This window comes from Geotrypetes seraphini, chromosome 6 (assembly GCF_902459505.1).
Source record: "Geotrypetes seraphini chromosome 6, aGeoSer1.1, whole genome shotgun sequence".
NCBI classification, from domain to species: domain Eukaryota; kingdom Metazoa; phylum Chordata; class Amphibia; order Gymnophiona; family Dermophiidae; genus Geotrypetes; species Geotrypetes seraphini.
Genome location: NC_047089.1, coordinates 240,920,178 through 240,944,688, shown reverse-complemented (window position 1 = coordinate 240,944,688; position 24,511 = coordinate 240,920,178). Strand labels below are relative to the sequence as shown.

Sequence of the window (24,511 nt, the reverse complement as noted above, 5' to 3'; positions counted from 1 at the left end):
TGTACAATCGTCTAGCTTTTTTCATTTTTAGCTCCCTTGCTCCCCTCCGTCCCATTCCCTTGGCTACTAGTCTCCCTTCGCTCTATGGCCTCTTTCCCTTCAAGTGTCCCCTCTTTATAAATTACCTACTGCTCTTTTATCTACAACTTGTCTTTCTGAATAACAGACTATGGACTTTTCTTCTAGGAACTTGTCCAAACCTTTCTTAAAATCAACTACGCTATCCGCTCTTACCATATCCTCTGGCAACGCTTTCCAGAGTTTAACTATTCTCCGAGTGAAAAAAAATTTCCTCCAATTGGTTTTAAAAGTCAAAGGGTTCAATGGCCTAGGAAGGTCAAGTAGCTAGGATGCCATAAACAGAGGTGGGGAGGACTCAAGAGTGTTCTACAAATAAAAAATTACCAAAAATGAACCAAAGTCAGGTAAAATACTAGAACATGATAAAAAAAGATGAGGAAAACGCTGAAAAATAAGAATGGTAAAGCAGAAAAAGAGAGCAAAAATTTTGATGTGCTGAAGAGAACCTGAAGACACTGCTTCTCAGCCCCATGGAAAACAAAGAACCAATAGTCCTGTGAGCTGTCATTGGGCGGGAAGGCACTGGCAGTGCACTTTGCATTGCCCATAAGTGGTTCCGTGGATGATGTCATTCACATCTACTATAATAAAACCCTAAGCGTGCATGCGCACTTCAAACTTCATGATCTCTGCGTCCGTGATCCATAGCTCCGTGCCAGTAGAACGAGCCTGTGGCAGTTTTCTGGCTCCTATGCGTATGCAGAGTTTGAAATGGCGACCACGGACGGAAGGAGGCGGAGAACACGCCGGCGACTCCCCCCTCCTGCCCTCACTCACTGTAAGAGCACCACGCAATGGAGAAGGGGCCATGGTTTGGGAGCAGGTAGAACACGCCGGCGACTCCCCCCTCCCGCCCTCACTCACTCTAAGAGGGCCACGCAACGGAAGCAGCTGCGGTTTGGGAGCAGGTACTGATGGACAAGGGGAGCAGGGAAGAGGTGCAACTATTGCAACTCTCTACTCTTCAATATACCACAAAAGGATAAAAAGAGGCTCCAAATTATCCAAAACACCGCAATAAAACTAATCCATAAAGCAAAAAAATATGACCACGTAACTCCTTTACTGATAAAATCCCACTGGTTACCCATTAATCATCGAATCACTTTTAAAATAGCACTACTAATCTTTAAAACTATGGCATCTAAGGAACCACAATTTATCTCCAAAATGATTATTCCTTATCATGCTTCTCGTTCCCTTCGATCTATTTCTCAAGATCTATTATCGGTCCCTTCTTTAAAAACAGTAGGCACAAGAAGAAATGAAATGTTCTCTGTTTTAGGACCTCACACTTGGAATTCCCTGCCCTTTTACATAAGAAAAGATAAAGACCTCAATTCTTTTAAAAAATCTTTGAAAACTTTTTTATTTAAAGATGCTTTTACCATTTAATTTTATACTTGGTTTATATATTCCTTGTTTTTCAAGCTCAATTTTTAATCTCTTAATTTTAATTTTTTTTTTGCCCCTTCCTTATGTATGTAACTTTAATGTTTTTCCCATATTAGATTGAGAATATTGTAACTTTTTCCCTTCTTTCCTAATGTATCAAGTTTGTGATGTAACTCCTTAAAGTTCTAACATTGTATGTTATAAATTTTTGCCTTTCAAAAATTTTAAGAAGTATTGTTTTAACACTATTTGTTATCATTTATGATATTTTATTGTACATCGCTTAGAAATTGTTATAGGCGATACATCAAATAAAATTGAACTTGAACTTGACAGGGGGGAGATAAAACAAAGGGAGAAGGGCTGTTGCTGGACAGGGGGAGCAGTGAAGGGGTGCTGCTGGACAATGGGGGGGGTAAAAGGAAGGGCGAAGAAGGGCTACTGCTGGACAGGGGGAGCAGGCAAGGGGTGGTGGTGGACAGCTGAGGAAAGAGAGAGACAGAAAGAAAGAGAGCCAGACAGACAGAAAGCAGCCAAGGAGAGAGAGAGATACAGAAAGAGAGACAGACAGACAGACAGAAAGAAAGAGACATACACATCTATTCTAGCACCCGTTAATGTAATGGGCTTAAAGACCAGTATGATAATATTATGCCTGCTTGCCCTCAGAGAAAGTGACTTATCCAAGGTCACAAGAATTGGGAGGGAAGGGTAAATTTAAACCGTGGCTTCCCTAGTTTCCACTGAGCCACTCCTCAAACTATTCTTGAATATATGCGATGCCTGGATATCCTTTGAACTGATTCTGTATCCATCCGTACATCTCATCACCAATCCTGACCTTCCATTTCATAACAAGCTATCATTGTTTCACTTCAAACTGGAGAGGAAGTGAAACTTACATGCACCAGTCTAACCTCCTCCCCATCCACTGCGGTTTATGCAACAGGTATGCTTAATCATCTCGTAACTACTGGCTTTTATTTCAACAGCATAACAGATAAGTTTCAGCTACACGACAAGAGACTTCCCTTTAAAAAGCATGAAAAACACCTCCAGTTTTTCCCACCGTTTATGAGATTAAAATGATGCTGTGACATCACTGCAGTCAAGGGGTGCAGTGCTTACAGAAGGAAGGGACCCCACCTTTTGGATTAGAAGGTCAAACATGGCATGCAAAGGTTTTTATTAGAAGACTAGAATAGGATCAAGAAAACAATATGAAACACAGAAGCTATGTTTAAAAAACAAAAACAAAGAAATGGGAGAAGGGTTCTTTGAGGAAGTTACGTAAAACATCCATACTTAGGGTTACCAGATTTTATGTCAGTAAAATCCAGATCCCTGGACCAGGGGTATCAAAATCCCTCCTCGAGGGCCGCAATCCAGTTGGGTTTTCAGGATTTCCCTAATGAATATGCATGAGATCTATTTGCATGCACTGCTTTCATTGTATGCTAATAGATCTCATGCATATTCATTGGGGAAATCCTGGAAACCCGACTGAATTGCGGCCCTCGAGGAGGGACTTTGACACCACTGCCCTAGACCCACCTCCAGGCCCGCACAGTTCTACCCATCCCCGCCCCAGCTCAGCCCTCGGCCCCAGCCCCCATTGCCTGTTCGTCAGGCAGGAAGGCGTCCACGCATGCGTGGATGTGACACGATGACATCACACACATATGCAAGTGTGTTTGTGTGACGTCACTGCGTTGCCCCTCTCGACGTGATTTCTTTTCAAAGCCCGGACAAAGTGCCGGGGTACAACTATACGATGGGAGGGATGTTAGTGAATGAGAGTACCCAAGAAAGGGACTTGGGGGTAATGGTGGACATGACAATGAAGCCGACGGCACAGTGCGCAGCGGCTGCTAAGAGAGCGAATAGAATACTAGGTATAATCAAGAAGGGTATTACAACCAGGACAAAAGAAGTCATCCTGCCGTTGTATCGGGCGATGGTGCGCCCGCACCTGGAATACTGCATCCAATCTTGGTCACCATACCTTAAGGATATGGCATTACTCAAGAAGGTTCAGAGGAGAGCGACGCGTCTGATAAAAGGGATGGAAAACCTTACATATGCTGAGTGATTAGAGAAACTGGGTCTCTTTTCCCTGGAGAATAGGAGACTTAGAGGAGATATGATAGAGACTTATAAGATCATGAGGGGCATAGAGACAGTAGAGAGGGACAGATTCTTCAAACTTTTGAAAAATAAGAGAACAAGAGGGCATTCGGAAAAGTTGAAAGGGGACAGATTCAAAACGAATGCTAGGAAGTTCTTCTTTACCCAACATGTGGTGGACACCTGGAATGCACTTCCAGAGGGCGTAATAGGGCAGAGTGCGGTACTGGGGTTCAAGAAAGGATTGGACAATTTCCTGCTGGAAAGGGGGATAGAAGGGTATAAATAGAGGATCTGTTGGGCCGTCGCATGAGCGGGCTGCTGGGCATGATGGACCCCAGGTCTGACCCAGCAGAGGCATTACTTATGTTCTTATGGTACAGAATGCAGTTATGATCGTCATCTGATCCAGTGATCTCCTACATGTGGCCCCTGAAGTCCTCTATTGTGGCCCCCAGATTGTTGGCTGAAAAGTTCTTCAAATCCTGTAAATGTTTTCATTTCAATCTTGCCCACTTGACATCGTAACTGCAAACAATCTTTTATTTATGGAACTTGCTATGGTTGACATTCCAAAAATAAAGTGAGTTTGTGAAATATATCCTTGAAATGTTGTAGAATCAGTATTAATTTTTAATGTTTAATACCCAGTCTCAACAAGTAGATCAGGGCAATTTACAAAATTAGTAATACGTATAAATGTGAAATCTTTAAGTGACCCTCAGGGCTTTCTCATATTCACACTGCGGCCCTTCCCATGAAAAAAGATTGGAGACCACTGATCTATCTCCTCTCTGTATTTCACTGGGTCAAAAACCTAGAATTAAAAGGTGTCCTTCAGTGTCTATACATGTGTTGAACCAAGAACATAAAAACATAAGAATAGCCTTACTGGATCAGACCAATGGCCCATCAAGCCAAGTAGTCCATTCTCCAATCAAGGAGCAAAATAGGTGCTCAGGGATGATAAGGCCATATCAGAGAGACTGAATGAATTCTTTGCTTCAGTCTTTATGGAAGAAGATGTAAGAGATCCACCTGAACTAGAAATGGTTTTCAAGGGTGATGATGCGGAGCAACTGAAAGAAATCTTGTTGTGTCTGGAAGATGTACTAAGCCTAATCGACAAGATAAAAATGATAAATCACCTGGAACGGATGGCATGCAGGCAGTGTTCCCTCTAAGCGGGCGGGTGTTGTGAGCAAACTTTTTTCACTGTGAGCTAAAAATATCGGGCGCCAGCAAGTTATGAGCCAAATAAATATGTTGCTTTCTACCACAGAACTTCCTTACGTTTGTATGGAATCTATCCCCTTTCAACTTTAGAGAGTGCCCTCTCGTTCTCCCTGCCTTAGCTACTAAGTCTATTCCCTTCAGTACCTTGAATGTTTCTATCATGTCCCCTCTCAATCTCCTCTGCTCAAGGGAGAAGAGGCCCAGTTTCTCTAATCTTTCGCTGTACGGCAACTCCTCCAGCCCCTTAACCATTTTAGTTGCTCTTCTCTGGATCCTTTCGAGTAGTACCGTGTCCTTCTTAAAGTACCAGTGCTGGACGCAGTACTCCAGGTGAGGGCGTACCATGGCCCGGTACAGCAGCATGATAACCTTCTCTGTCTCTTCAGTCCAGCATCTGCCCCTTCCATTCACTGTCTGTCTTTCCCTGCCATCTCTCCTCCTGCCCCCCCCCACCCCCCAATTTGGTCTAGCATCCATCATCTTCCTTCTGTTCCCCTCATGGTCTGGCATCTCTATCCTTCCCTCCCCCCTGTGGTTTTTAGCATATCTCTCTTCTCATTTCCTCCACTCAGATCTGATCATTCTCTGCTCTCTCTTCCCTTTTCTTCTCTGGTCTTCCTTCTCTATTTTCTGCCTCCATCTAAATTAAATTCTTTCTTACTATTTAGTCCCGTTTCCCTCTTTTCACTGTGTCTACACACAGCTTGTCACCCCTTTCCCTCACCCCTCCATTATCTTACTATTTTCTTCCCCCTTTATTTATCTCCTCCTTCCATCCAGTATGTGTTCTTTCCCCACTTCCATTCAGCATCTGCTCTCCCTTCTCAACTGACATCCATCTGCCTTCTGCTCTCTCTCCCTTCTTCTCACTTCCATCATCTGTCCCCCTTCTCTCTCTCTCTCATCTCCTCCATTCCATCATCTGCCCCTTCTCTCTCTCTCTCTCTCTCTCCCCCCCCCAACTTCCATCATCTGCCCCCCTTCCCCTCACCTTTGTGGGTCACTTTCTTTCCCCTGAGGGTGGCTCATGTCACAGGGGAAGCTTTGGCCGAGCAGAACCGCTTGATTGACAGTGGAACTTACTTGATTGATGTCGATGCTGGGGCCCGTTGCCGTTTGAAGGAAAAAAAAAAAAAGGTGGAAAAAAGGAACCTGTAAAGGCGAGAGGAAGGGAAACCTCCAGGACAGCTGCTTTTTGCCCTCCTTCAGCGGCCCAAGAGTTCAGACCAGCAGCGGCAGCTCTGTATGCTTTTAACTTCGGCACAGAGCTGCCCCTAATCAATAGTTTAGCGCGGTTTCATGAGGCAGCCTCGGGGCCTTTGATAGCCGGCCCGCTTCGATGATGCGATGTGGGCCGGCCTAGCAAAGGCCCCGAGGCTGCCTTATGAAACCGCGCTAAACTATTGATTAGGGGCAGCTCTGTGCCGAAGTTAAAAGCATACACAGCTGCCGCTGCTGGTCTGGAGGTGCGGAGACAAGGCAGGAGGCAAACGCGGTGGAAGGCAGGAGTCCCGGCGAAGGCAGGAGTCCCGGCACAGCGACTGCAACAGGAAGTTGCAAGTCAGCTGACGCCGGCCTTTCGTTGCGGCGGGGACCGAATCCTTCGCGGACCGGCAAGATTTTGTTTGCGGACCGGCGGTTGAAGAACTGTGCTCTACACTGTGTGCGCTGTGACGAGAAACTTGTGCGCTGCGAGGTAATATTTTGTGCGCCAGCGCACCCCAGCGCAGCTTAGTGGGAACACTGCATGCAGGGTACTAAAAGAACTCAATCATGAAATTGCTGACCTGCTGTTAGTGATCTGTAACCTATCACTAAAATTGTCTTTAGTACCTGAAGATTGGAGGGTGGCCAATGCTGATTTTTAAAAAGGCTTCCAAGGGAGATCTGGGAAATTAGACTGGTAAGCCTGACTTCAGTGCCGACTAAGTCAAAATCTATCCACTGATTAAAGTATAAGGAATATGGAGGACTATGGAATTCAAGAGGACTTTTAAGAAGTTACAGCAATTACACTAACGGGTTTTTTGTTTATTTTATTGACTTCAGTGCAGGGCAAAATGATGGAAACAATTATAAAAAATAAAATTGTGGAACACATAGACAAACATGATTTAATATGACAGATTCAGCATGAGATCTTGCCTCACCAATTCGCTTGATTTCTTTGAAGGTGTGAATAAACATGTGGATAAAGGTGAGACGGTTGATGTAGTGTATCTAGATTTTCAGAAAGCTTTGACAAATTTCCTCACGAGAGGCTCCTGAGAAAATTAAAGAGCCATGGGATCGGTGGCAAAGTTCAGTTGTGAATTAGGAATTGGTTATCGGATAGAGGGTAGGAATAAATGGTCATTTTTCTCAATGGAGGAGAGTAAACCCCAAAGAACAATTCACGTAAATACATCGACCTCCTCCAAATTCTGGACTAAAACAGACGCAACAATACAAGAGTGCAACCCCAAGGATTTCGTCTCACAATGGTGCAGGCTAAGTACAGCCAACCTAGATGAACTAGCCCCAATACAAGCAAAAATCAGAATAATCAGAAGATCAGACAAATGGTTTGATAATGAACTACTCCTACTCAAACGACAATGTAAACGACTAGAAAGAAAATGGAGAAAGAATAACCAAGAACCCACGAAAACAACATGGAGAAAACTAAACCAACAATACAAGCTAAAACTAAAAGAAAAAAGAAAGACACACTACACAAACCTAATAGGCAAAGAAACCAAAGACACAAAAAAACTATTCCAAATACTAAAACTCACAGACACCAAACCCTACCAGGCCAATAATGACACCCCTCCCCCCTCAGCCACCCTTTTAGCTGAATACTTTAAAAACAAAATTACAACTACCAGGACTACCCTCACCAGAACCCCAACCCACCTAGAAGAGATCGCAATGCCCCCCCCACAGAAAAAGAATCAGCTGTGGCAGACAGAACTTGGTCCCACTTCCCCACTATACAATGGTCTGATCTTAACAAACTCTACAAAAAATACAGCCACGCAGCCTGTGATCTCAACCACTGCCCTCCATACCTATTAAAATCCTCCAGTACTAAATTCCACGCTCTCCTCTTACAATGGATACAAACCATGCTTCCTGAAGGTCTTTTCCCGCAAGACCTCAGCGAAATCGTCGTCACCCCGATCCTAAAAGACCCTAAAGGAGCAACAGATCAACCATCCAACTACAGACCCATAGCCTTAATACCACTTTATATCAAACTAATGGAAGGCCTAGTAGCCAAACTCCTCACCAATTACCTAGAAGACCATGACATACTCCACCCTACACAATCTGGTTTCAGAACAAATTACAGCACAGAGACATTACTAGGTTCCCTCTTGGGCACAGCTAGACAACACCTCAGCACATTTAGAAAAATGCTGATTATATAACTGGATCTCACCGCAGCATTTGACCTGGTGGACCATAACATCCTACTACAAATACTAGATACAATAGGAATCACTGATAAGGTACACACATGGTTTCAAGGATTCCTACAGTCCAGAACTTACAGAGTAAAGTTGAACAAAGAAAAATCAGATCCATGGTCCAACCCCTGCAGCGTACCCCAATGATCTCCACTATCCCCAACTCTCTTCAATCTCTACATTGCATCCCTCGGCACCTGCCTGGACAAATTAGGCTTAACCTCCTATAGTTACGCAGACAACACCACCATTCTCCTTCCTTTTGACCAACCAACATCCTCCATGACAGACACACTACACAGGACACTTGAAACTGTAGCAACATGGATGAACAATCACAAACAAACTGAACCCAGACAAGACAAAATTCATTCTCCTCGAAAATAACAAAACTCCAACCATAACAAATCTAGTAATAAACTCAATCACATACCTCATACAACCCACTCTAAAACTTCTAGGAATGATGATAGACAGATGCTGTACCATGCAACCACAAATAAACAAAACAATACAAAAATCTTTCGCGGTCATGAGAAACTTAAGGCAAGTTCGAAAATTCTTCGACAGAACGCAATCCCAGCTCTTGCTTCAGTCCCTAGTCCTAGGTCTTCTAGACTACTGCAACATTCTCTATCTCCCCTGCCCCGCAACCATGACAAAATAACTATAAACAGTTCAAAACACAGCTCTAAGACTTATCTATTCACTGAGGAAACACGACCACATCACTGCAGCATACCTCGACTCACACTGGCTCCCAAAACAAGCAAGAATACTATTCAAATTCTACTGCCTACTATTTAAAACCATAAACGGAGACAGCCCAGCCTACCTGAACAACTGCCAAATCCTAACTACCACAACCAGACATAGGAGAACCCACCCACCATTCACGCACCCCCCCCAGAGACGTCAAACGAAAAAAAACTGTACGATGGCCTTCTAGCCACACACAAAAAAACAAAAGGAATTGACCCCAAAATATCCACAAAGAAGAAAATTCAGAGAAAAAAAACAAAAAACCAAACTCTGTGGAATGACGATGTTCCTAAATGGACTTTATTTGAAAGTGTCAAAGTTCCAAAGGTACATTGAAATCATCCACATAAAATAATTCCATCCATATAGCCTTAACCCTTTCAGGACCATAAGGATCGTAGGCCAATTTTTGTGGTTTTGACGACATTTTTATGGTAAAAAGGGCTTGCAGATGCCAAAAAATTGATTTTTTTTTGTGTAATATCATTATTTTTATTTAAAAAATCACACTTCTGGCTTATGGACAGTGTGGCAAGTGAATCTTCTCGTCAATCTAGCAACGACGCTAATGAATGAATGTCGGAACCAGTTTGTTTACATAAAGGCAGTATCATATGGAATCCGTACATATCAAATTTAGAACTGTAGACTATCCCAATCAAAATTGATAGGATTTTAAAGTTATGGGACAAATATGTCCCTTGGTCCTGAAACGGTTAAAGGACCTAGTCCACGAGGGATACAGAACCCAACACGGTCCGCGTTTCGACAAAAAGTCTTCTTCAGGGGTCCCTGGGGGTCCTATAAAGGTGAGTACGTGGGAAACAATTGTGTAGTGAGCCGGAAGTGAGACACTGCTTGCATTTGCAAATGACACTAAACTTTTCAAAGTTGTTAAAACACACGCGGATTGTGAAAAATTGCAGGCAAACCTTAGGATATTGGAAGAATGGGCATCCAAGTGGCAGATGAAATTTAATGTGGACAAATGCAATGTGACGCACATTGAGAAGAATAACTCAAATCACAGTTACCAGATGCACGGGGTCCACCTTGGGGGGGGGGGGACAGCGCCCAAGAAACATTCTGGGTGTCATTGTAGACAATATGATGAAACCTTCCACCCAATGCGCAGCGGCGGCTAAAAAAGCAAACAAGATGCTAGAATTATTAATAAAGAGATGGTTAACAAGACTAAGAATGTTATAATGCCTCTGTTTCGCTCCATGGTACGACCTCACCTGGAGTATTGCATCCAATTCTGGTCTCCTTATCTCAAGATATAGCAGAACTAGATATAGCAGAACTAGAAAAGGTTCAAAGAAGAACGACCAAAATAATAAAGGGGTTGGAACTCCTCTCGTATGAGGAAAGATTAAAACGGTTAGGGCTCTTCAGCTTGGAAAAGAGATGGCTGAGGGGAGATAGGATTGAAGTCTACAAAATCCTGAGAGGAGTAGAATGGATACAAGTGGATCGATTTTTCACTCCATCAAAAATTACAAAGACACTCGATGAAGTTATAGGGAAATACTTTTAAAACCAATAGGAGGAAATATTTTTTCACTCAGAGAATAGTTTAACTCTGGAACACATTGCCAGAGGTTGTAGCAAAAGCGGATATCGTAGCTGGTTTTAAGAAAGGTTTGGACAATTTCCTGGAGGAAAAGTCCATAGTCTGTTATTGAAAAAGACGTGGGGCAGGCCACTGCTTGCCTTGGATCGGCAGCATGGAATGTTGCTACTCTTTGGGTTTTGGCCAGGTACTAGTGACCTGGATTGGCTACTGTAAGAATGGGCTACTGGGCATGATGGACCATTGGTCTGACCCAGTAAGGCTATTCTTATGTTCTTAAGAGCCATAGAAGACACATATTGCTTCTGAGCAACAATACCAAATGGGTTAATATGTAAAATGAATGCATGCAAATCAGAAATTATTTGTTACCAAAAAAAAAAAAAAAAAGTCAGGACGAGGATTATATCACCTCTAAAAAAGGATGTAATAAAACTCGATTAGAATCATATTTAAGTAGAATGGCCATTTCCAGTCACTGAAATACTACTTTGTATGATAAAATTTAGTACAGCATGCATTTTTTTTTTTTCATTTCCTGTATGCCTTGCCACCCAACAGATTTTGAAGACTTTTTAGCTAGGGTCAGATTCTAAATCAACGCTAATCCCAATAAGAATATCTATCTGCAATCTACACAACATGCACAATACCTAATCATAGAGCCAATGCCATGCGTCAGCTGTCAATTTTCTGGATGTCAAGAGGAGAAAGAGGGAAGGAAGCTATGCTGTGAGCAATTGGTCCCATCTGGCTGGTGAACTGCTCTTCTCACTAACAGAGCCACCATGCCTTCTGATGCCCAGAACGTGAGCATGTGAACAAGAAACCAGCAGCTACGTTCTGTTCATCCATTTGCTTTGCTCTCCCCCAAAAGAAAGATGGCATCGCTTCATTCCAGGACGTCTACAAAGTTCTGTGCTCTCTTCCTGCACTGGTCTCGGGCCATTATTTCAGAAGCTGCAGCCATCTGGAACTGGTTTATGTTTTCTGGGAGCCTGGCATTTCCAGTGGATGCACAGGACTCTGACCGCTGCCAGAAAGCAACAAGAGATAAAAGAATAACAGCCCAAGGAAGCTCCCAGGGATGAGGAGGATAAATTGTACATTTACATTTTAAAATGTGTAGGGAAAAAATGGGAACCAGTTGTAGGTTAAAAGTATAGAAGTTAATGGACAAGGGGAATCGGTGTACACGCAGTAGTTCTTAAACCTGTTCCTGGGGAACCCCCCCCAGCCAGTTGGGTTTTCAAGATATCCCTCATGAATATGCATGAGCGAGATTTGCCTATAAAGTAGGTAACAGGCATGCAAATTTCTCTCATGTATATTCATGAGGGACATCTTGAAAACCTGACTGGCTGGGGGGTCCCCCCAAGTCAGCTTTAAGAACCGCCGGTGTACAGAATAATTATTGAGCAAATAAAAACATAGTAACATAGTAGATGACGGCAGATAAAAGACCCATGAGGTCCATCCACTCTGCCCAACAGTCTATTGTTCTTTCTTTGAAAATTTTTACGTAGAAGTCTGACTGGCTCTGTCATTAGGTTCCAGCTACTGGAGTTGCCGTCCAAGCTCACTCCAGCCTTTCTAAACCATCCCAAAGTATCGTAGTTCCCGTTGAAGCCTTCACCAGCCCATCCCAAAACATATAGTCCTATACGGTACATAAACCGATTGTGAACTCTGCTCAGTTCCGGCCCTAGGTTTTCAATTTATATCCGTCACTTTCCGATTGTAGATCCTCTGTGTTTGCCCCACGCTTTTTTTAAATTCCATCACGAACCTCTCTCTGGCTGAACCACTGCAAACCAGGAAGAGAACATTTGGTTCACAGAGCAAAGTAACAGTAAATTATGACAGAAGAAAAAAAACCATTTGGCCAATCCATTCCACCCTGTTATTCAGTCCATACTGTTACTGCTCTTAGGGGTTCTTTTACTAAGCTGTGGTAAAAAAAAAAAAAGTGGCCTTAGCATTTGGGCTAAGGTCATTTTTACCACAGTTGTTAAATGGACAATTTTCTTTTTTTCCAATAATGGCCATGCACTAATTTTGCCATTAGTGCAAGGCCATTAAAAAAAATTAGCGAATGAGCACTTACCAAAACCTGTTTTGTAGGCAGTAAGGCAGGTGTCAATCAGGCAACAGTGACAGTTACAGAATCGCGCCTCTGGCGGCCAAAAAAGCATAGAGGATGCTAGAAATTGTTAAAAAAGGGATGGTTAACGAGACTAAGAACGTTATAACGCCCCTGTATCGCTCCATGGTGCGATCTCATCTGGAGTATTGCGTTCAATTCTGGTCTCCTTATCTCAAGAAAGACAATACAGTAGTGGCGCTAGAAAATGTTCAAAGAAGAACGGCCAAGATGGTAAAGGGGATGGAACTCCTCTCGTATGAGGAAAGACTAAAACGGTTAGGGCTCTTCAGCTTGGAAAAGATATGGCTGAGGGGAGATATATCGAAGTCTACAAAATCCTGAATGGAGTAGAATGGGTACAAGTGGATCGATTTCTCACTCCGTAGGGGACACTCGATGAAGTTACAGGGAAATACTTTTAAAACCAATTGGAGGAAATTTTTTTCACTCAGAGAATAGTTAAGCTCTGGAACTCGTTGCCAGAGGATGTGGTAAGAGCGGATAGCGTAGCTGGTTTTAAGAAAGGTTTGGACAAATTCCTGGAGGAAAAGTTCATAGTCTGTTATTGAGAAAGACATGGGGGAAGCCACTGCTTGCCCTGGATCGGTGGCATGGAATATTGCTAATCCTTGGGTTTTGGCCAGGTACTAGTGACCTGATTGGCCACCTTGAGGACAGGCTACTGGGCTTGACTGACCATTGGTCTGACCCAGTAAGACTATTCTTATGTTCTTAGGTAGGTGCTGGAAATGTAGGCCAGGGCTCTCCAGGCCTACGTTTCCGGCACCTACCTTTGATGTGAACCGTGCCTCAGTAGGTGCTTTAGGCCACCTAACGAAACTTCCGGCATTAGCCATGCCCACAGTGGCATTAGGAGGCCTAAAGTGCCTAAGGAGCAGTGGCGTAGTAAGGGGGGGTGAGGACCTTCCCAGGCGCCAAGTCAGTGGGGGTAATGGCACCTCTCCACCCTGGTGGTGGCCAATGATTTTAAAAATCCAACGCAGTTTGACAAATGGGGACCTAAATGATGAACTTATAAGTTTAGGACTATCGTTTATTTGCCTGGATTTATAAGCCCTAATTATGAGCGTCGTGTTGAAAGTCACCGCTAAGCTACTAACTATTTCCCCTATCTTAAATCTGCCCTGTTGCTGCCAGTGGTGCATTAAGGGTGAGCGGCACCCAGGGTGGTGGTGGTGCCCCTCCCCGCCCCCTCCTGCGGCCCGCACATCCCCTTCCCTTTTCCCCGTACCTTTTTATCTTCTCCGGCGTGAGCAGCATGTCCACATCGGCGTCGGCTCACCCTTTGACGTCACTCCCTAGGAGCGGGTCCCAAAAATGACGTCAGAAATAGCGCCCATGCCAATGCGGGCAACAACCTTACGCCGGAGAAGTAAAAAAAAATGGTACAGGGGAAGGCAAAAAGCATGCATGTGGCAAGGAGAGGAGCGGGGGTGGTACGTCCTTAGCAAGACAGTGCCCAGGGTGGACCCCCCCCCATCTTACAACACCACTGGTTGCTGCCCAATCTCTTAATTATACACTCAACCCTAGTAAATTTTTCAAAGAGGCTAATTTAGGAGGTTAACTCTCAAATTTAGGAGCATAAACCCTTTGAATACTGGGTCTTCAGTGTTTTTACTGAGTGCTCGTGATGCATCGTGGTCTGGTCCCTTACACTGCAATCTGGACGCTTTAAGATGTTGGGAGATGCAGCCTCTGGGACCCACCAATATCTCAAGGAAAGATATCGGACGCTTGAATGCTCGGAAGACTCTAGCTGAGGTATCAGCTGCAGTCTGCCAGTTCTCTCCGTTCACAGCTGAATTTCAGCACGAGACCAACCAACCCCCCTCCCCCCCCACACACACACATTACTGTTTCTCTCTGGCCAAGCCTGTCTGGGAAAAACTATCCCCTCTGTTTACAGTCTAACGGTCCACAATAGCAACTAAAGCAGCAGGAAAACCCAAAAAGGACTGTTGAAGGGTCATGGATTTTCATATACTGTGATTGCTCCCACCCATAAAATGTGCAATCCCTTTAACCCTTTCAGGACCATAAGGATCGTAGGCCAATTTTTGTGGTTTTGACGACATTTTTATGGTAAAAAGGGCTTGCAGATGCCAAAAAATTGATTTTTTTTGTGAAATATCATTATTTTTTTTAAAAAAAAATCACACTTCTGGCTTATGGACAGTGTGGCAAGTGAATCTTCTCGTCAATCTGGCAACGACGCTAATGAATGAATGTCGGAACCAGTTTGTTTACATAAAGGCAGTATCATATGGAATCCGTACATATCAAATTTAGAACTGTAGACTATCCCAATCAAAATTTATAGGATTTTAAAGTTATGGGACAAATATGTCCCTTGGTCCTGAAAGGGTTAAGTACAGAGCTCTCTATAGTTCCCCCCCAGAAGCACAAGATGGGAATATCCTTATGCTGTGATAAGACACCCAGGCTTTTTAAATTACTGTAAGTGCGCAGGGAGATTGCTAGCAGGCTCCATTGTTCTCTCTCCCCCCTCCCATCCCCCCCAAGAAGAACAAAGAGGCAAACTGGTGCCCTGCTGTACCTGGTTCTCATCCCTCTGCTCTAATCACTGGTCTACTCTTCCATTCTGAAAAAAAAAAAAAAACCCCTTCATACTGTACCACACATGTTACATTAATAATGAGATCTCCATGACACCACAAAGAATAAAAGTTATGCACAGTAATTTTTTTTGTATTTATTTGAACAGGCATATTAACAGACCAAACCAGCAACAAAATAAAATATATACCAACCACAAACTAACCCTCACCTCCACCCTTTTGCAAAACCGTACTGCGGTATTTAGCGCCGTCCACAGTGGTGTCAGCTCTGATGCTCATACCACTATGGTTTTATTAAATTAAAAAAAAAAAAAAAAGGTGGGGGGAGGTAAAGAAACCTGACAAAGACAGACTAGAAACTGTTTGGGGGTTTTTTTGGGGGTGGGGTAGAATGCAAAACAAAGTGACGGCAGATAGAAAAACACATGCTAAGGGGCATGGGGCTGCCAAGAAGACCTCTGCCTGTGTGTTCACGGATAACTGATTTCTGCAGATAACATTTAAATATGTGAATGTTTACAAAAAAAAAATTTTCTATACCACATAACAGCCTAAAAAAGGATCCAAGTGGTATACAATATATAATACACATTCATTAAGAAAGGCAATATATAATACACATTCTTTAAGAAAGGCAATATATAATACACATTCTTTAAGAAAGGAACTCCATTTAAAAATAGGATAGAAAAGAAAAAAGCAAAAGTTTTTCAAAAAGATTTTTCCTAAAATACTAAACTGTTAGAGAGGCGTAATCAAAAAAAACGTCTAAGTCCCCTTTTGGCCTAAGGCCTTAAACATTGAAAATAGAAGCAGGGAAAATGTCCATTATCAAAAAAAACGTCCAAAAGGAGGTTTTTTTGATAATGGCCTGCCTCTATGTTCAGCTGTTTAAACGCCCAGACCACCACTATGTCTACACTAACACCATATAATTAACCTCCAAAAAGCCTAAGTCCCAAACGCCCAAAACAAGGGCTTTTAGGCGAAGGAGGAGCCGGTCCTTCGCCTAAAAACTGGATTCTGTAACCGGTGTCTGTCAAAAACAACACCAGTTACAGAATCCACCCCCCCCCCCCCCTACAACGATTGGGCCAGGAGAGAGCCCAAGCTCTCCAGGCCCGCTGAGTACGATCGGGGCAAGAGGAAGCCCAAGCCCTCTTGCCCCGTTGAACCGCAACCCCCCTGCTGACATCGAGGCAAGAGGGAGCCCAAGCCCTCCTGCCCCGTCAAACCGCAACCCCCCCCCCCCCCCCCCGACAACATTGGGGCAAGAGGGAACCCAAGCCCTTCTGCCCGTCGAACCGCGACCCCCCCACCCCACCCCGCCGACATTGGGCCAGGCGAAACCCCCACTAAAATACATGGATCTAACCCAGCCCATGTGCCTAAGGCTCTGCCCACAGGGCTTTCTAAGAGGTGTATGAATATACCGTACTCCGTTTAGGAACTGAACTACATGAAGCTGAGAAGTAAACGAAGAGCAATATACCTAGCCCTTGTAACAAGCTAAGAATGGCACTTGAAGCTGAAGGGAATTGAACGCTAAGTACTTGGCAATACACTTGCGCCAAAAAAGAACTCTGGAAGGGTGCAAATGTTGAGAAGTACTCAAGAAAGGAAAAATCTACAAAAGGAAGCAGAAGCCACAGGTGAAGACGTCTGTATCACCTGGATAAGAGAAGAAACAACCTGCTTCACATAACCCTTACACGTCAGCCATGACTTTTCAAAAGCTAGGTCGCAATACCAAAGTAGTACGAATATCCATGTTGATCGGACCCTAGGTGAGCAAATCCGGAGACACCAGGAAACTCAACAGTACGGTTGTCGAAAGACTCATCAGATCCGCATAGCAAGGATGGCGCAGCCAATCCAGAGATTCTACAAATACTGTGCCCTGAAAGTGAGCTTGAGATGGCAAATCCAAGCCATCATCAGCCAGGGGTAAACACTGAAAAAAAGAGAAACCAGAGGCGAGAAAGAAGCCACGCTGCTACCCCCTCTGACTCCCACTCTCTGTGCCCGTCGAAGAAGCTAGGAAGCTTAGAATTCTGAGACGAGGCCATGAGGTCTAGTTCCAGGAGATCTCACTTCCATAAAAAGAGCTGGAACGCCTGAGCCAAAATTCTCAATATCCAGGATGTAGAAGATTTCACTATTACTAACATTTACACTTTCTAGAGCGTACACAGCGCTGTACACTATAACCTACAATAAATGGGCCATGCTCAGATTTCACAAAGAGAAAGTCTATCCAAACTCTTTTCCTGACCCATAAAATGATCTGCCAACAGAAGAGGAAGATGAGGGTCCACCCATTGAAGTAGAACTACAACTTTACCCGCCAACTGAGTACATCACCTACTGCCCAGGCTGTAGAGAAATACCCCCATCATAATACTGACTGAAAAGACCTTCAGCGTCATTCCGGAAGAATGGTCTGAAGCTCCAGAAACGGTAGCCTGACCATGCTCCAGAGTAGAAGAATGAACAAGTACCGAGTCGCCTCTTAAGACCAGACTCCTGGAGCTGAGGATGGAAGGCACCGAGCCCCCCCAACCCAACAGCCCGGGATGTTTGGTGGCCATGAGCTAGTCCAGCAAAGACCGAGGCATACCTTTGAAAAGATAAATCTCACTGAGCCACCAAATCATACAGAGCGATGCTTGAGGAGTCTACCAAATAATTGGAGCCCTGAGATACCGGGAACCACCAGAACAAAAGTGACTGCTGTAGCATTATAATGGGAAAGCAAGCCGAAGTTCCCAGTGGAGTCAGCAACATGGATCCTAGAACCTGTACAGAATCCCATACTCTTGGTCATGGTGACCGAAGAAGAATGCAAACTTGAGACTGTGACCCATCGCCCTAGTCTCTGGGAAGAAACACATTTCTTTCCTATATGAATAAAAACATCTCCCCGATATACCTATAAATAGTACAGGAGAAAAGAGCGCTGTGCAAATTCGAAGATTCACGTCCAAAGAACTGAGGAAAAGAACCACCCTTTTCGAGTCAGTCAAATGGCCCGACTGGAAGACGTCCGAATCAAGCAGTCAGTCAAGAAAAAATTAGGTGAATTGCCTGGTAGCGCCAAAACGGTACTACTGCCTACATTTTCTAAAATGTTCGTGAAACCTTGGGTAGGCAAAATGGCATGTTCCAAAACCGAAAGCACTGCTCCAAGAGAGGCAAGCAAACCTAGTGCCGATTCGGAGTCCATAGTGAAAATGTAAATATTCTCCCAGTTTTTCTGCAGAAATGTGTAACCCTGAGAAACTAATTCAGCAGAATGGGATCCAGCCTGCCCAATGCCCCCATCTTGGGCACCATGCAGTAAGTGGAACAACGTCCCTTAGTTCCTGAAGAACTACAAGAACTGCCCTGAGGACCAGTAACACTTAAAAGGGAAACACAAAACATGGAGACTCCAAGAACGAACCAGAAACCTGAGGAGAATGCAAAGTTGCAAGTATCCTGAAAAATGTTCACAGCCCCCTGACCTGACATTATAGTGTCTTCTCCCTCATGAGAAAGTCTGAAGAGTCATTGGAAGAAGTCAAGATCCCCTCAGAATGAAGTGCAGAAGGTCAGGGAACGGCAGGATGAGAACTGTAGGATCTGTAAAAAGAAAGAAATTCTACTAGGAAAAATCAAGTTTCGTAATGTAAAGAGGAGTATACTGGAACCATGAAAACAGTACGAACTCCATGCAACGTGAGCGAAATACATATGTCCTTTAAAGTGAATACGTACTAGATGCAATCAAGATGCTGCATCTACTGCCCTGTGGAAAATAGCATCCTAATAGGTATCAGACAAAGCTCACATCGCTAATGAGAGCTTCAGGGATGAGGCTAACAGCCACATAGCGCACACTCCTCTGTGGGTTTGATAGAATAGGTAACTGGCTCCTGGTTAGAAGGAGCTGCACAGTCCTTCCTGTCTGGTTGGGGGGTCCATCTAGTATGTGCCATGAGAAGATGGCGACAGGAGAAACCAGTGTGATAAGCATGGAAATCTGAAGTCCAGGCCCTCTCAAAAATAGAGAAAGAGAGTCCTGGCCGCAGGAAGATGCGAAGTGTCATTATGCCCATAGAGACAGCCCGAACTTGGAAACTATTAGGCATTTATAAACCATATAAACCTTTAGGCATATATATCCTATGCCACTACTAGACACATGCAGCGCAGCACAGAGGCCCAAATAAGAAGGACAGTTACCAACAGACAAAGGCTCAACCCGCAGGGACCCCAAGAGAGACAATGAGATACCCATGTGAACAGGGCACTATCTTACTGCTGATCTCACTGTGCCGTGAGTTGCCGTATGTCGGCCCAGTCCGGAGACAAACCGAGACTGGGTGACCTAGCACAGGTCAGAGTCTCTCTGGTAATCCCCTTGAGTGCTAACCCCAGAGTCCGATTAAACTAGCAGCTTCCTTCAAGGGAATACAGTAGGAACACAAACATAGACGGAACGCGATCTAGGAGTGATCATTAGCGAGGATATGAAGGTTGCCAATCAAGTGGAGAAGGCTTCCTCCAGGGCAAGACAAATGATGGGGTGTATCCGTAGAGGTTTCGTCAGCAGGAGACCTGAGGTTCTGATGCCGTTGTACAGAGCCATGGTGAGGCCTCACTTAGAGTACTGTGTTCAGTTTTGGAGCCCACACTACCGAAAGGACGTGCTGAGGATTGAGTCGGTTCAGCGAACGGCCACCAGTATGGTCATGGGGCTCAAGGATCTCACGTATGAAGAAAGACTAAAGAAGTTGCGGCTGTACTCACTTGAGAAAAGAAGAGAACGGGGAGATATGATTGAAACGTATAAGTACATCACGGGACGCATCGAGTCAGAAGATGATATCTTCTGGCTCATGGGACCCTCAACCACCAGAGGGCATCCGCTGAAAATCAGGGGAGGGAAGTTTCATGGCGATCCCAGGAAGTACTTCTTCACCGAAAGAGTGGTGGATCATTGGAACAGACTCCCACCCCAGGTGATAAAGGCCAGTAGCGTAACGGATTTTAAGAAGAAATGGGATACTCACGTGGGATCTTTAAGGGAGTAAATTCAGGGGGGGGGGGATACTTGGAATGGGCAGACTTGGTGGGCTATAGCCCTTTTCTGCCGCTTTTTCTATGTTTCTATGTTTCTATAGACATATAAATCTGCCCAAGCTTGTCCCAAAGCTGGTGAAACACGAACAACTTGTCTGAACCGGAAGGAGAGAAGCCGCAGAATACCCTGACCAAAGTCAGCTGTAAATAAACTACCGGAATGCTGCAGCTCTCCCGCCATCGCCGGAGACCCAAGCGCACGCCTGATTCTCGCTGACACGTGGCCGCTGCATCAATGTTCCTAGAAACATAGTCAGATTCAAACTCCGCAAAATTTACCCTGCCGCGGCCTGCATAGAAAGAAAATCAGACTCGGGGAATAACCAGAAGAACGGTGCAGTGCTTCCCACAGCGCCGGAAAAAACATGTCCCATCTCATGCATGCTGCTATAAACCGGCACCTGCACAATCAGCTGCACATGGCCGTGACAAACACTGACGAAAGAGAGCCTCAGAATAAACAGGACTACTACTGCTGCATTGAAATCCAACAAGGAGAACAAGAGCAAGCATGAAATCGCACCGCTACTGCCGCACTGTAACCAACAAGGAAACCAAGCGCGTGCATGCAAAGGGCGGGAAAGTCCCGGCTCCCTCAATGGATTTCTAGTCATAAAACTTAGCCTCAATAAAATATCCATTCCTTAAACGTACGTTGACCAAACCCACAGTACTAAGACTCCCAAACAGAACCTGAAGTTCAAACAACAGTAATAAACACATACATACTCACAAGCTTGTTGTTAGGGCTGGTTGAAGCCAGTTAGAGCTGGATGTGCAGCACTAACAGAGCAGAATGTAACAATTATGGTCTCTTTTTTTTTTTTTTTTTTTTAAACAGAGAAGGGAAAGAAGAAAAAAGTAGAGACCCAGTCAGACCCTCTAGCAATGGGAGGGAGGGTAAGGCAGGGACCTGGGGAGGGGCCAGGTGTAATCCCTAAAGCCGGCACTGTTCAGCCGGACACCCCTGTCTCACTGAAGAGAAAATCTCAACAGGAGAAATAGCATTGCCAGCTCACTGAAGAGAAACCTCAACAGGAGAAACAGAATGGCAGTCTCACTGAACAGAAACCTCAACAGGAGAAAATAAGTTTTCAGTCACAGCCAGAGTCCAGGAGCTATTCAAATAGCGACCATCACCTGCTGGGAGATAGAGCATACTGGAGATACAGGAGGAGTGCCAGCCAATAGGACCACCTGTTAATCAGTTTCTCTATCTCCGCCTGCTGGTAGATGTGTGCTATCCCTATTGGTCTTTGGATTCATCTGCTGCTGTTGCTAAGGAAATTGGAACAATATCAGCCCACAATCAAGAGCCTCAGTCTGTAGGAGGGACAAAAGTGAAGGAGGGCAGCCTGTTATTGGGAAGGTCAAAGGTCAAATGTCACCACAGCTGGGGGCAACAGTTCACCAGTCTCAGCTTGCTGGGGAGAGCATAAACACACCATCCTACACTCAGCAGTGGGAACACAAGGGAATACAGAGAGGTCTTTCTTCTCTCCCAACCCTTGCCTGGTCCCATTATCCTCTGAAACTTGGGGCTATGTTTCATATGGGAGAAAGCCAGTGAGAATGGTACAAATACTGAACGGTTAAATACAATACAGTTAATTATGGAAGTTGTACAACTCAAAGGGCACGAGTGTTCGAGCAGAGCTCATTCCAGTTTGAGGAAATAAAGGTCTCATTCATATTCTGTTTTTAATACTTGTGGGGAAAACAGAACCTGTAATTTTTTTTTCCACTCATATCTCTACTAAAATTCCACTTCAGTACCTTCCTTCCCACAAACAGTTCTCTATTTTATTTGGTTATTTGAATTTAGCTCACGCATCAATAGTAGTTCAAGGTGAGTTATATTCAGATGTGGTAAGGGATAAGAACATAAGATTTGCCACTGCTGAGTCAGACCAGTGGTCCATCGTGCCCAGCAGTCCGCTCATTTGGCAGCTCTTAGGTCAAAGACAAGGGCCCAGTATCCCATCTTCACAAAGGCAAATCCAAGTCACAAGTACCTGGCAAAAAACCAGATAGTAGCAGCTTTCCATGCCACCGATTCAGGGCAAACAGTGGCTTCCCCTATGTCTGTCTCAACAGCAGACTATATGAACTTCTCCTCCAGGAACATGTCCAAACATTTTTAAAACCAGCTACATTAACCTCTCTTACCACATCTGGCAACGCATTCCAGATTTTAACTATTTTCTGAGTGAAAAAATATTTCCTCCTATTGGTTTTAAAAGTATTACTTTGTAACTTCATGGACTGTCTGTCCCCTAGTCTTTGTAAATCCTCATGCAGTAAAAATATAAATCCACTTGTACCCATTCTACACCACTCAGGATTTTGTACACTTCAATCATATTTCCCCTCAGTCTTCTCCTTTCCAGGCTGAAGGGCCCCAACCTCTTTAGTCTTTCCTCATACAAGAGGAGTTCCATCCCCTTTGTCATCTTGGCCACTCTTCTTTGAACCTTTTCTAGTGCCACTATATCTTCTTTGAGCCAAGGAGACCAGAGCTGAATGGAATATTGAAGATGAGGTTGCATTATTATTGAGCGATACAAAGGCAATATAACATTCTTAAGTCTTGTTTACCACTCCTTTTTTAACAATTCCTAATATTTTGTTTGCTTTCTTGGCTGCCACCGCACATTGGGTAGAAGGTTTCAGTGCATTGTCTACAATGGCACCAAGATCTTTTTCTTGAGCGCCGACACCAAGATGGACCCCTAGCATCTGGTAACTATGATTTGGATTATTCTTCCCAATGCATTTGTCTACAATAAATGTCATATGCCATTTGGACACCCGATTTCCTAAGGTCTTCCTACAGTTCTTCACAGTCCACATGCATTTTAACAACTTTAAACAGTTTAATGTCATCTGCAAATTTAAATCACCTCACTCGTAGTTCCAGTTTCCAGATCATTTATAAATAAGTTAAATAGCACCAGTCCCAATACAAATCCCTGTGGTATACCACTATTTACCCTCCTCCACTGAGAAAAATGGCCATTTAATCCTACCATTTGTTTTCTATCGAATAACCAATTCTTAATACACAATTGAACATTGCCTCCTATCCCATGACTCTAATTTTCTCAGGAGCCTCTCATGAGGAACTCTCTCAAAAGCTTTCTGGAAATCCAGATACACTACATCAACCATCTCGCCTTTATCCACATGTTTATTCAAATCTTCAAAGAATTCGAGCAAATTGGTGAAGCAAGACCTCTCTTGGCTGAACCCATGCTGTCTCATTAAATCATGTTTGTCTACATGTTCCACAATTTTATTTTTTATAATTGTTTCCACTATTTTGCCCAGCACCGAGGTCAGGCATACCGGTCTGTAATTCCCCAGATCTCCCCTGGAGGCCTTTTTAAAAACTGGCTTAACATTGGCCACCCTCCAATCTTCAGGTACTACAGACGATTTTAGTGACAGGTTACAGATCACTAACAACAGATCAGTAATTTCATGTTTGAGCTCTTTCAGTATTCTGGGATGTTTACCATCAAGTCCAGGTGATTTATCACTCTTTAACTTGTCGATTTGGATTAGTATGTCCTTCCAGGTTCACTGAGAAATTTAAAATATTTTTAGTGTGGTGTACATTCAGAGACAGAAAAATTTACCAAAGAACACCAGGGAACATCCCACAGTAAGCCTTTTTAATGTATGGCAAGTGTGCATTGGAAAATAATATGTTTGGGAAGATCAAAGGAACCAGGCAAAGAGAGCAACCTGCAATGGACATGTTGAAAACAACTATGGGGACGACACTGGAGAACCTTACCGAACTAGTACTAAGCCAATCTCTTTTTAGATCTGCAATTCATCAAATTGCTAGGACTCAAACACAAGTTGATGGCACCGAAGGGCTCCTTTTACTAAGGTGCGTTAGGGCCTTAACGAGCGGAATAGCACGCATTAAATTGTCTTGCGCGCCAGACCTTTATGCCAGCATTGAGCTGGCGTTATTCTAGAAGCATACCGC

At 44.0% G+C, this 24,511-nt stretch overlaps 1 protein-coding gene across 2 annotated transcripts in view; it reads right to left on the bottom strand.

The window, feature by feature from the left end:
- SH3KBP1 (SH3 domain containing kinase binding protein 1) overlaps window positions 1–24,511 on the bottom strand; it is a 409,330-nt gene that overhangs the window by 365,955 nt on the left and 18,864 nt on the right. The gene's annotated exons all lie outside the window — the stretch shown is intronic.